Raw genomic sequence first — 14,715 nt, 5'->3', positions numbered from 1 at the left:
GTGAAGTGTGGAGGGGGCAGCATTTATGCTATAGTGGGGAGGGGTTTGGGTGGTTGGTGGCAGAACAGGTGGAGAGAGCAGCCAGTAAAGTATGCAATATCCTCGGCTTTATCAATAGGGTCTTAAGAGTTCAACAGCAAGGAGGTGATGTTGAACTTGTCAGACATTCAGTTCGGCCTCAGCTAGAGGACTGTATATGGTTCTAGGCAGCACATTTAAGAAGGATGTGAAGGCATTGGACAGAATGCAGAAGGGATTCATGTGAATAACTCCAGTGATGAGGAACTTCAGTAACATGGATAGATTGGAGGTTTTAGGACTGTCTTCTTGGACAAAAGGATATTGAGAGGATATTTGATGGAAATGTTCACAATCAGCAGGGGATTAGCCAGAGTAGGTAGAGAGAAACTGTTCCCTCTTGTGAAAGGATCAGGGCAGAGATGGAAAAGATTTGAAGCAATTAGCAGAGAGTATTGCAGAAAGCACTATCCGAGAGCTTGGGAAAGAGGTAGATTCAACTGGAACATTCAAAAGGTAATTAGATTGTTATATGAAAACTAAGAATGTGTAGGTTTATCAAAAGAAGGTGGGAGAATGGCACTAAGTGAATTACTCATCAGAAATGATGGACTGAATGGCCTGTACCTGGGCTGTAAAAGTTTGGTGACCAGCAAAGTTGAGTAAAGAAAGGGTCAATTGATGTCAGAACCTGCTAGGCATTCAATTATTTGCCAGTTGTTGAATTGACAGCAGCAACAGCAAGTCCTCATCGACTTCAAACTGCACGATGGTGCCTCAGATCAGGAGGTGGTGGAATTGTAATGTTCAAGGTGAAAGGAGAGAGCTAAAGACACTGTGTTCATCTTATTTATGCTGCTGTCTTGATCTGATTCACATTGGCAAAGTGATCTATGATGATTTGAGTGTGTCAGTCAAACTACTTCCCAACAGTGGGCTTGGAGCAGGGAAACATTCAGATTTTAACAAAACAGATTTGGTTAGATGTGCAATTTTTAATACAGTGCTGATAACATGAACTGAATGGATACAATCCAGCAGCACCTGAGAGATACGGCTGTGGTTCAGTTCGGGTATCGTCACCACAAATCTTACATTTATAATTATTTTCTCCAGTGTTCCAGTATTTTCATCTTTAATTATTGCAAACAATGCTAGACTAAGTTGTGAAAAATCCTCGTTAAACCGGGCAAAGGGAAAATGAACAGTTTTAATTTACCCCTGAAGTAGAGTCAATACGTGAGTGGGACAGACAGACCGCTTTGGGGTGGCCTGTACTTTGCCCATTGAGAGGATGGGAAGCACGACAAGAGCTGGCTGACTTTGGGGTACCAGGGAGGGGGGAGTGTGTGTTGAAGTGTGCAACCTGGTTTGCTGGAATGCTGATGTCTAAAGCTGGCACAACTCTTGTGCAGTTTTAAAAATTAAATGCTGCTCTCTTTCTATTCTCGTTGAGTCTACAGCCACCTCTTTAGACTCCTCAAATTGCCTGTATTTAATCCCAATTTCGCCCCAGCCTCCGTTCTCGCACCCCAGCTTTACAATCCCACCGTACAACTCTTACATTTCACGCTGTACACTTCACCTGTGGTTGCAAAGGACCTCCCTGTTATCAGGCAGAAATTAGTGCAGCTCCTTTTTGAACCAGTTAATTGCACCAGCGTGTTACCGGTTTTACAGTCCCACAGACCTTTTCACATGGGAAATCATGCATCACTACAAGCATTCTTAGAATGTTTTTCTGTTTACTTTCCTTTCAGGTAGCACTAGTTTGGCGAGTAAAGTCTCAAGTTTGTGGGTTTGAGCCTCACTCGTTAATGCATGTGATCCCAGTGCAGTACCAGGAGATACTGCCTTCTGTCTACCCTCTCTGGTGAAGGATTCCACAGGACTATTTAAAGAACAAGGTCACCGAACTCAAGATTTATCTCTCAGCCAGCATCAATAAAATCAGATTATCTTGCCATTATCTTTTTGCTGTTTGCAGGAGCTTGCTGCACACAGTCTGTTTCCTCCACTGACAATACTTCAGAAATATTTTAATGGTTATGAACAGCTTTGAAGTCCTCCGAGGCTGTGAAAGGAGCTACATAAATGCAAATTGTTTCTCTGTCAGTGTTGTTGCTGGGACCATTAGCTGCATGATACACACTGTAAGCTCTGAAATTCTTGCAGGGGGCACAGCTTGGGAATTAGACCCGAAGCTGTGGCCATTGCCCTGGGTTTGCCTGTGAATTGCACTGGAATATGGGTAAGGGTCACTGAGGGTAACCATCCAAGTCCCTGAAAAATTTTCAACTCATAGCATATATTCCCTGTCTTAAACCCCAATCCTGACCCCAAAACTAAATCCTATGCCTGTCGTTGACTCTAAAACTAAACCTGAAACCCCAATCCTGGCCCCAAAACTAATCCCTAAACCCCGCCACTTATCCTAAATCTAAACATTAATTCCAATGGCTGACCCCACAACTAAACTTTATCCCTCTCCATCATTGACTCTAAAACTAAACTCTAAACCCCATCACTGACCCCCAAAAGCCCTGAACCCTACAACTGACCTCAGTTACTGAATCTAGACTTTAAAGTCCATCATTAGTCTAAACACTGATCCTTAATATTAATCTCTCAAACCCATCACTGACCCCATTGCTCCAATTTACAGGATTTATTAAGTACTGTCTAAGCAGCTGCATCAGTGGGATTAATATTTCAATGTGGTTAACCTGCAGTTACGCTACACAACACTAAACAATATTAATGACCCCAGATACCCTGATTGCTGCCCCTAATATCAGCCCTGCAAAGCCCTGCACAGATCCTAATCATCAAAATTGCCACATTTATTTCAAATTTCACCAATATCAGATTATCACAGCAAATTCATGGGGCATTTCTGTAGCCCCTCCACAGCCTGCACACCCCTTTACCCACACTCAGACCATTTTTACACACTCAGTGCCAGCCTCTCACATCCATCCATTCATCGTCTTTGCTCACCGATTCTGTAAAACTCGCTCAGTTTGACAACGGAGGAACAGCAGCACAGCAGGCTATTCAGCCCATTAAAGCCGCACTGAATTTCAATTAGATCGGACCTGATCAGCTATATTAAAGCTTCTTTTTAATACTCTGTCTGTATCCCTCGATGGTCATTAGTCTGCAGTAATCTATGGATTGCTGTCTGGAATTTGCCTGTTCAACGTCTTTCTGATTCTCTCACGCTCAGGTCGCCGGACATGTACAGATTTTTCCGTCTTTCTCAATGGCTTTCGCATACTGATGTTCTCTCAGCTGACAGACTGCTCTTTCCTATCACGGACAGTGACATTTACACTCATTCTGGCACCCTAATCCAATCACTCAGTCTGGATTAACCCTGGGGCGCACATTCTTACACGCTCAATTTGGATTAACCCTTATGTATACATTCACACTCAATTCGGATTAACCCTGGGGCATCCATTTACACTCACTCAATTCGGATCACCCCTGGTGCACATTGTCACACTCACTCGCACATTCATTCTGGGATATCCCACGACACTGACAGATACATTTTGTTTTTGCCTCTGTCCGACTCTCATTTTGCTGCTTTCTTTTCATACTCGTGTGGACCCAATATTCATTCATCACCCACCCCGCCACACTCTCTCTTGCACATGCTAATTCTGTCTGTCTGTCTCTGTCTCGCTGCTTTGCTCACACGCACGTATACAAGGGTTTTTTTCAAATAAAACCCTCGAGCTGATTGCTGGTCATTGCTGATACACACTCAGGCTCGCTGTATATTTCTGACACTTTTTACACACTTCGCTTCCCCAGCCCAGTACTTCTCACTGCATGTTCCCTTTTGTCTCCTGTGTGCAGTGTCGGTTCTGACCGGAATTTAAACATCTACAATGGACTCACACTGGCTCTGGTTCGCTCAGGCACACATACACACACACACACACACACATACTCACCGTGTTCAGGCTCTTCCTCCCGAGGGGGGCTCGGGGCTCAGTACCTGGCTCTGCAGCCTCTCCGTCCCCGCTCTCACTGAAACCTGTTTCGCAGCAAACAGCCTCGGAACCCCGGGGAACTGAGTGAGATCAGAGCGGGGACCTTACATGGAGAAAGGGAGGAAGAGGAAGTCACGGCGATTCAAGCTGCAATACGGGAGTGGGAGGGAGGGCGCTGTCAGCACACACACTGACCCAGACACACAGGGTAACACCCTCACACACTGACCCAGACACACAGGGTAACACCCTCACACACTGACCCAGACACACAGGGTGATACACACACACCCTCACACACACTGACCCAGACACACTGACGCAGACACACAGGGTGACACACACACACTGACCCAGACACACAGGGTAACACCCTCACACACTGACCCAGACACACAGGGTGATACACACACACCCTCACACACACTGACCCAGACACACAGGGTGACACACACACCCCCTCACACAAACAGTGACCCAGTCACACAGGGTGAATTACACACCCTACACACACACTGACCCAGACACACAGGGTGACCCAGACACACGCCCCCACAAACTGACCCAGACACATGGGGTCACACACACACACACACACCCTCACACACACTGACCCAGACACACAGGATGACACACACCCCCGCAAACTGACCCAGACACGCAGTGTGACACACACACCCTCACACACATAGTGACCTAGACACACAGGGTGACACACTCCCTCACACAGTGACCCAGACACACAGGGTGACACACACACACCCTCACACACACTGACCCAGACACACAGGGTGACACACACACACCCTCACCCACAGTGACCCAGACACACAGAGTAACACACACACACACACAAACAAACTGACCCAGACACACAGGGTGATAAACACCCTCATATGCAGTGGCCCAGACACACAGGGTGACCCACACACACCCCAACACACACTGACCCAGACACACAGGGTGATACACACACACCCTCACCCACAGTGACCCAGACACACAGAGTAACACACACACACACAAACAAACTGACCCAGACACACAGGGTGATAAACACCCTCATATGCAGTGGCCCAGACACACAGGGTGACCCACATACACCCCCACACACACAGACCCAGACACGCAGGGTGACACACACACACACACACCAACAAACTGACCCAGAAACACAGGGTGATAAGCACCCTCATACGCAGTGACCCAGACACACAGGGTGACCCACACCCCCTCACACATACTGACCCAGACACACAGGGTTACCCGCATACACCCTCACACACAGGGACCCAGACACACAGGATGACACACACCCATACACACAGTGACCCAGGCACAGGGTGGCACACATACCCTCATACACAGTGACCCAGACACACAGTGACCCAGGCACAGGGTGACACACATACCATCACACACAGTGACCTAGACACCCAGGGTGACACACACCCTGACACACAGTGACCCAGGCTCAGGTTGGCACACGTACCCTCACACACAGTGACCCAGACACACAGGGTGACACACATCCTCACACACAGTGACCCAGGCACAGGTTGACACACGCACCCTCACACACATTGACCCAGACAACCCAGGGTGACACACAACCTGACACACAGTGACCCAGGCTCAGGGTGGCACACATACCCTCACAAACACTGGCCTAGACACACAGGGTGATACACACACACCCTCACACACAACAGTGACCCAGACACCCAGGGTGACACACACCTTCACACACAGTGACCCAGGCTCAGGGTGGCAGACATACCCTCACACACACTGACCCAGACACACAGGGTGGCACACATACCCTCACACACACTGACCCAGACACACAGGGTGATACACACAAACCCTCACACACACACACAGTGAAACACACCCAGGGTGACACACACCCTCACACACAGTGTCCCAGACACACAGGGTGACACACACACACCCTCACACACACTGACCCAGACACACAGGGTGATACACACACACCCTCACACACACACAGAGACCCAGACACCCAGGGTGACACACACCCTCACACACAGTGACCCAGGCACAGGGTGGCACACATACCCTCACACACACTGACCCAGACTCACAGGGTGACACACAACCTGACACACAGTGACCCAGGCACAGGGTGACACACGCACCCTCACACACAGTAACCCAGACACCCAGGGTGACACACAACCTGGCACACAGTGACCCAGGCTCAGGGTGGCACACATACCCTCACAAACACTGGCCCAGACACACAGGGTGATACACACACACCCTCACACACACACAGTGACCCAGACACACAGGGTAACACACACCTTCACACACAGTGACCCAGACACACAGTGTGACACACACCCACACACACAGTGACCCAGGCTCAGGGTGGCACACATACCCTCACACACAGTGACCCAGACACACAGTGTGGCACACATACCCTCACACACACTGACCCAGACTCACAGCGTGACACACACCCTCACCCACAGTGACCCAGGCACAGGGTGGCACACATACCCTCATACACAGGGTGACCCACACCCTCACACTCACTGACCCAGACACACAGGGTGACACACACCCTCACACACAGTGACCCAGGCTCAGTATGGCACACATACCCTCACACACACTGACCCAGACACACAGGGTGATACACACAAACCCTCACACACACACACAGTGAAACACACCCAGGGTGACACACACCCTCACACACAGTGACCCAGGCACAGGGAGGCACACATACCCTCACACACACTGACCCAGACTCACAGGGTGACACACACCCTCACACACAGTGACTCAGGCTCAGGGTGACACACATACCCTCACACACAGTGGCCCAGACACACAGGATGACACACGCCCTCACACACAGTGACCCAGACACCCAGGGTGACACACATACATGCCCACACACACTGACCCAAACACACAGGTTGACACACACCCTCACACACAGTGACCCAGGCACAGGGTGACACACGCACCCTCACACACAGCGACCCAGACACCCAGTGTGACACACATCCTCACACACACTGACCTAGGCACAGGGTGACACACGCACCCTCACATACAGTGACCGAGACACCCAGGGTGACACACACCCTGACACACAGTGACCCAGGCTCAGGTTGGCACATACCCTCACACACAGTGACCCAGACACACAGGGTGACACACACCCTCACACACTTTGACCCAGGCACAGGATGACACACGCACCCTCACACACAGTGACCCAGACACCCAGTGTGACACACAGTGACCCAGGCTCAGGGTGGCACACCTACCTTCACAAACACTGGCCCAGACACCCAGGGTGACACACACAAACCCTCACACACACACAGTGACCCAGACACACAGGGTGACACACAGGGTGACCAACACACCCTCACACACACTGACCCAGACAAACAGGGTCACCCGCATACACCCTCACACACACTGACCCAGACACACAGGGTGACACACACTCTCACACACAGAGACCCAGACACACAGGGTGACACACACCTTCACACACACTGACCCAGACATACAGGGTGACACACACACACTGATTCAGACACACAGGGTGACACTCACACACCCTCACCCACAGTGACCCAGACACACAGGGTGGCACACACACACACCAACAAACTGACCCAGGCACACAGGGTAATAAACACCCTCATATGCAGTGGCCCAGACACACAGGGTGACCCACAGCCTCACACACAGTGACCCAGACACAGGGTGACACACACACCCTCACACACAGTGACCCAGGCACAGGTGACACAGGCACCCTCACACACAGAGACCCAGACACACAGGTGACACACGCCCTCACACACAGTGACCCAGGCACAGGGTGACACACGCACCCTCACACACAGAGTCCCAGACACACAGGGTGACACACGCCCTCACACACAGTGACCCAGGCACAGGGTGACACACGCACCCTCACACACAGTGACCCAGACACCCAGTGTGACACACACCCTGACACAGAGTGACTCAGGCTCAGGGTGGCACACATACCCTCACAAACACTGGCCCAGACAGCCAGGGTGACACACACACACCCTCACACACACACAGTGACCCAGACACACAGGGTGACACACAGGGTGACCAACACACCCTCACACACAGAGACCCAGACACACAGGGTGACACACACTCTCACACACAGAGACCCAGACACACAGGGTGACACACACCTTCATACACACTGACCCAGACATACAGGGTGACACACACACACACTGATCCAGACACACAGGGTGACACTCACACACCCTCACCCACAGTGACCCAGACACACAGGGTGGCACACACACACACCAACAAACTGACCCAGGCACACAGGGTAATAAACACCCTCATATGCAGTGGCCCAGACACACAGGGTGACCCACACCCTCACACACAGTAACCCAGGCACAGGGTGACACACATACCCTCACACACACTGACCCAAACACACAGGGTGACACACACCCTCAAACACAGTGACCCAGGCACAGGTGACACACGCACCCTCACACACAGTGACCCAGACACACAGGGTGACACACGCCCTCACACACAGTGACCCAGGCACAGGGTGACACACGCACTCTCACACACAGAGACCCAGACACACAGGGTGACACATGCCCTCACACACAGTGACCCAGGCACAGGGTGACACACGCACCCTCACACACAGTGACCCAGGCACCCAGTGTGACACACACCCTGACACAGAGTGACCCAGGCTCAGGGTGGCACACATACCCTCACAAACACTGGCCCAGACACCCAGGGTGACACACACACACCCAGTGACCCAGACACACAGGGTGACACACAGTGTGACCAACACACCCTGACACACAGTGCCCCAGGCACAGGGTGAAACACGCACCCTCATATACAGTGACCCAGACACACAGGGTGACACACGCCCTCACACACAGTGACCCAAGCACAGCGTGGCACAAGCACCCTCACACACAGTGACCCAGACACCCAGTGTGACACACACCTTGACACACAGTGATCCAGGCTCAGGGTGGCACACATACCCTCACAAACACTGGCCCAGACACACAGGGTGATACACACACACCTTCACACACACACAGTGTCCCAGACACCCAGTGTGACACACACCCTGACACACAGTGACCCAGGCTCAGGGTGGCACACATACCCTCACAAACACTGGCCCAGACTCCCAGGGTGATACACACACACCCTCACACACACACAGTGACCCAGACAAATAGGATCACCCGCATACACCCTCACACACAGAGACTCAGACACACAGGGTGACACACACACCCTCACACGCAGTAACCCAGACACACAGGGTGACCCACACATACCCCCACACACACTGACCCAGGCACACAGGGTGACCCACACACACCCACATACAGTGACCCAGATAGACAGGGTGATACACACCCTCACACAGCAACCCCTACACAGACACAGTGACACACTCCCTCATACAGTGACCCCCACACCCTTACATGGACAGATTGACACAAATGCTCACACAGTGACATCCGCACAGAATGATCCACTTCCACACAGAGTGACTCAGACACTCAGTCACCCTCATAATGACCGAACCCTACGCATATACAGCCAACTGCACACAGTGTGCCCCACACATGGACAGTTTTACACACACACACACACACACACACACACACACACACACACACACACACACACACACACAGTGGCACATGTACTCACAGCCACATATGCACACAGAGTGATGGGGGGGGGGTGTCAATCTGCAGTTGCTACAGATTGACACCCCCCCAACACACTGTGATACAAACACATAGAGACAAACACAGACGCACTCATTGCAACACCAGAAGTTACAAACCTACATGAAAAAGAAATTGAATGATATGTACAGAAGTACACGGAATAAAACACACTCTGAGGCATAGAGACATGCAGTTTCATGCACACCTTCACATAGTCTCATGTACGTTCATCAATAGACACAAAGATAGAGTACACCTTCCTCTTGCAAACATGTATGGACAAATATATACAGTGACTCAAACACTGTCACACACAGGCACAGTCAGTAATGCATGCCCAAGATTGGCATACAATCGCACATGCAATCACGTGCAAACACCCTCACACACAGTAATAACAGCAAAGGATAACCAAAATGTTGATAAAAAAGGTAAAAAAGAGAATATCAGTGTAAGATAGGTAGGGATATAAAACAATTGTAAGAACTTTTGCAAGAAAGTAAAAAGGAGAGCAATTAAATAAACATTGGCCTCTTAGGCGTAGAAACTAAAGAACTGATCAAGGGGCTGAGGAAGTGGCAGCAGAAAACACAAATTACATGGTAGAGAATTATGGGGTTAATATGAGTGAAGATCCAATAGTTTATATCAGCAGAGAGATTAATATTCAAGAAATGTAATGAACTAAAATCTGACAAATCCCCAGGATCTGATCGCCTATATCTTAATGTTCTATAAGAGATAGCTGTAGGGCGAGAGGATGCATTGACTGTACTTTCCCAAAATTCACCGCCTGTTTTAATTCCTGTTGATGGACAGATCAGACCTCAGACTGAAATCTCGCTTGGCATGATAACTTTCCCTTTTTTTAGTTTTTAATGAGGTGGTTTCCTACTGGAGCACAACACACAATGCTGGAGAATCTGAGATAACAAGGTGTAGAACTGGATGAACACAGCAGGCCAAGCAACAACAGAGGAGCAGGAAGGCTGATGTTTCAGGTTCATCCAGCTCTACACCTTGTTATATGATAACAAAGTGTGAAGCTGGATGAACACAGCAGGCCCAACAGCATCTCAGGAGCACAAAAACAGACGTTTCAGGACTAGACCCTACATCACAGAGGGGGGATGGGGAGAGGGTTCTGGAATAAATAGGAAGAGAGGGGGAGGCGGACCAAAGATGGAGAGAAAAGAAGATAGGTGGAGAGGAGAGTATAGGTGGGGAGGTAGGGAGGGGATAGGTCAGTCCAGGGAAGATGGACAGGTCAAGGAGGTGGGATGAAGTTAGTAGGTAGGAAATGGAGGTGCGGCTTGAGGTGGGAGGAAGGGATGGGTGAGAGGAAGAACAGGTTAGGGAGGCAGAGACAGGCTGGGCTGGTTTTGGGATGCAGTGGGGGAGGGGAAGAACTGGGCTGGTTTAGAGTTGCAGTTGGGCGAGGGGACAAACTGGGTTAGTTTTGGGATGCGGTTGGGGAAGGGGAGATTTTGAAGCTTGTGAAGTCCACATTGATACCATTTGGCTGCAGGGTTCCCAAGTGGAATATGAGTTGCTGTTCCTGAAACCTACGGGTGGCATCATTGTGGCACTGCAGGAGGCCCAGGATGGACATGTCGTCTGAAGAATGGGAGGGGGAGTTAAAATGGTTCACGACTGGGAGGTGCAGTTGTTTATTGTGAACCGAGCGGAGGTGTTCTGCAAAGCAGTCCCCTAGCCTCCGCTTGGTTTCCCCAATGTAGAGGAAGCCACACCGGGTACAATGGATGCAGTATACCACATTGGCAGATGTGCAGGTGAACATGTGCTTAATATGGAAAGTCATCTTGGAGCCTGGGATAGGGGTGAGGGAGGAGGTGTGGGGGCAAGTGTAGCACTTGCTGCGGTTGCAGGGGAAGGTGCCGGGTGTGGTGGGGTTGGAGGGCAGTGTGGAGCGAACAAGGGAGTCACGGAGAGAGTGGTCTCTCCGGAAGGCAGACAAGGATGGGGATGGAAAAATGACTTGGGTGGTGGGGTCGGATTGTAGATGGCGGAAGTGTCAGAGGATGATGCGTTGTATCCGGAGGTTGGTGGGGTGGTGTGTGAGAACGAGGGGGATCCTCTTTGGGCGGTTGTGGCGGGGGCGGGGAGTGAGGGATGTGTTGCGGGAGAAGCGGTCAAGGTTACGTGGAACAGTCCCTCTTCTGCACCTACACAGGCCCCAAACCCCACCTCTTCCTTCATTACATTGATGACGGTATCAACGCCGCCTCTTGCTCCCCAGAGGAGCTCGAACAGTTCATCCACTTCACCAACACCTTCCACCCCAGCCTCAAGTTCACCTGGGCCATCTCCAACACATCCCTCACCTTCCTGGACCTCTCAGTCTCCATCTCAGGTAACCAGCTTGTAACTGATGTCCATTTTAAGCCCACCGACTCCCACAGCTACCTAGAATACATCTCCTCCCACCCACCCTCCTGCAAAAATTCCATCCCCTATTCCCAATTCCTCTGCCGCCGCCACATCTGCTCCCAAGATGAGGCATTCCACTCCTGCACATCCCAGATGTCCAAGTTCTTCAAAAAGGGATGCCTACACCTTGTTATCTCAGATTCTCCAATATCGGCAGTTCCTGCTATGCTGGAGACTTGCGTTTTTTAGTGTATTATGCAAAAGAAATGAAGCTTAAACAGAATAACCGCAACTATTTACATATTGCAAAAATTTGAAGATTTAAGGCCTCAAGGAATAGGAACAGAAAGAGGCCATTCGGCTCTTGCTGTTTAATGGATGATGGCTGATCCGATATGCCTCGCACCCACTTGCCTGCCCTTTTGGCATGACCCTTCATTTCCCGACAGACCAATAATCTATCTTAGCCTTAAATATGCACAAAGTCCCATACTCCCTCCCAAGTCTCTGTGCCAAGGTATTCCAAAGACTTACAACCCACTGGCAGAAGAAATTGTTCCTCATCTCAGTCTTAAATTGGTGTCCCTTAATTCTGAAACGATACCCTTTTGTTCGAGACCCTCCCATGAGGGGAAACATCCTCTCAGCATTCACTCTGTAAAGCCCCTTAAGACTCCTAAACGTTTCAATAACATCATCTCTCATTCTTCTAAAGTTCAGGGAGTCGAGTTCCAATCTGTCTAACATTTGCTCTTATAACAATCTCTCTATAAGGGATCATACTCATCAATCTTTTCAAAACTGCCTCCAATGAAATTATATCTTTCCTTAAATTAGGGAACCAAAACTGCTCACAGTTCTCTAGACGTGGTCTCACCAACGCCTTACACTGTTGCAGTAAGACTTCCCTGTATTTGTATCCCTTGAAATAAGGGCCAACATTCCATTAGCCTTCCTGATTCCCTGCTGCACCTGTGTGCTACCTTTCTGTGTTTCATGCACAAGTTCCCCCCAAGTCCCTTGGTGGTGCAGCTTTCTGAAGTCCCTCTCTGTTTATATAATATTCTGTTCTTTTGCTCTCACTTCCAAAATGAAAACTTCGCATTTTATCACATTGCACTCTGTTTACTAACATTTTGCCCCCTTATTTAACCTTTCAGTGTCGCTTTGTAAATTGTTTGTACCCCTCTCGTAATCTGCCTGTCCAACCATTTTTGTGTCATCTGTAAATTTGGCTAGAAGACATTAACTTCCTTTTTCCAAGTAATTTATATATATATTGCAAACTGCTGTGAACGCAACACTGAGCCCATTGGTCATGGGTCCCCACACTGAAAACGAACCCCACATCTGCACTGGTTATTTCCTGCCATTTAGTCAATTCCCAAAATCCATGCCAAAAAACTACCTCCAACACTGTGGCCTCTTACATTATGATTATTTTTTGTGAGGTATCTTGTTGAATACCTTCTCAAAGTTCAAATACAACACACCTACTGGTTCCCCTTTATCTAGTCTGGTTGAGACATCCTCAAAAAACACTAATAACTTGGTCAGACATAATTTCTCTTTCACATAACCATTGAAAAAAATGCAGAATTAATCTGCAAAATCTCCCTATGTGCTATTAAACAATCCTTTACGGATCCCAGAGGCATCTGCTGACAATACTCACTCCAGAATCTCCTCCTCTATCCTGCCCATACATTTATCCTAACTCTTCAATTTAGAGAATCTGATAGCATCTTCCTGGAGTTTTCGTACACCTGAGTTTAAACGTTTTCAGCTTCATATATCCCCTTCAGATCTATACCTAAACATTTCTGGCTGGGAACTACTACTGAATTACTTCCTCTAAGGTAAACTATTTTTAGCATATCTAACCTATCTTCTTCCCTGCATGGACCGTGCCTTAATTCCTCCACAAGGGGAGCCCCATTTCCAACAAGAATCATTTAATATACCAGCCTAGCCAATCCTGCTGCTTCTTGGAGAGGTCAAACCCTATCTTACTGGTTCAAGAACTTGGAACTCCCTCCCTAACATTATTGTGGGTATTCTTACAGTCTAAGAACTGCAGTTGTCCAAGCAAGCAGCTCACCACCATCTTCTCAAGGTAACAAGGGATGGTTAATAAATGCCAGCCTTGCTGTCAATGCCCACATCCCATGAAGAAATAATGGAAACTGATTTGAGATAGGAGCAGGAGGAGGCCATTCAAAGTCTCAAACCTACTGTGCTATTCGGTGGCATCATGGCTGTTCTATACCACAGCTGCACTTTGCCAGCTTCATTCCCAATCCACCGCAGAGACAAGAATGCCCTGTAATCTCAACCTTTACAGTTTCACTCAGCCCCTGGGAGCCATGAATTTTTTGTTGAGGGTATAGAGGGGCAGGATGTGGGGGAGGTGGGGTGGAGTTCCAGATTTCAAACCACCATGAGAGAGTGCTTCGTGATCTTGAACAAACGTCTGCTCTCAAGCACATTTCACCACACAC

At 49.4% G+C, this 14,715-nt stretch overlaps 1 protein-coding gene across 1 annotated transcript in view; it reads right to left on the bottom strand.

The window, feature by feature from the left end:
• Positions 1-4,158, bottom strand: part of LOC125461454 (neurocalcin-delta-like) — a 34,200-nt gene extending 30,042 nt beyond the window's left edge. Inside the window, exon 1 of the mRNA XM_048550255.2 lies at positions 3,987-4,158. The gene's annotated coding sequence lies outside the window, so the exon portion shown is untranslated. The remainder of the gene's footprint in view (positions 1-3,986) is intronic.
• Between the last annotated feature and the right edge of the window lie 10,557 nt (positions 4,159-14,715).

Source organism: Stegostoma tigrinum, chromosome 19 (assembly GCF_030684315.1).
Source record: "Stegostoma tigrinum isolate sSteTig4 chromosome 19, sSteTig4.hap1, whole genome shotgun sequence".
In the NCBI taxonomy this organism is placed as follows: Eukaryota; Metazoa; Chordata; class Chondrichthyes; order Orectolobiformes; family Stegostomatidae; genus Stegostoma; species Stegostoma tigrinum.
Note: the sequence above shows the minus strand (reverse complement) of the source record. Positions and strands in the feature narration are given on the sequence as shown.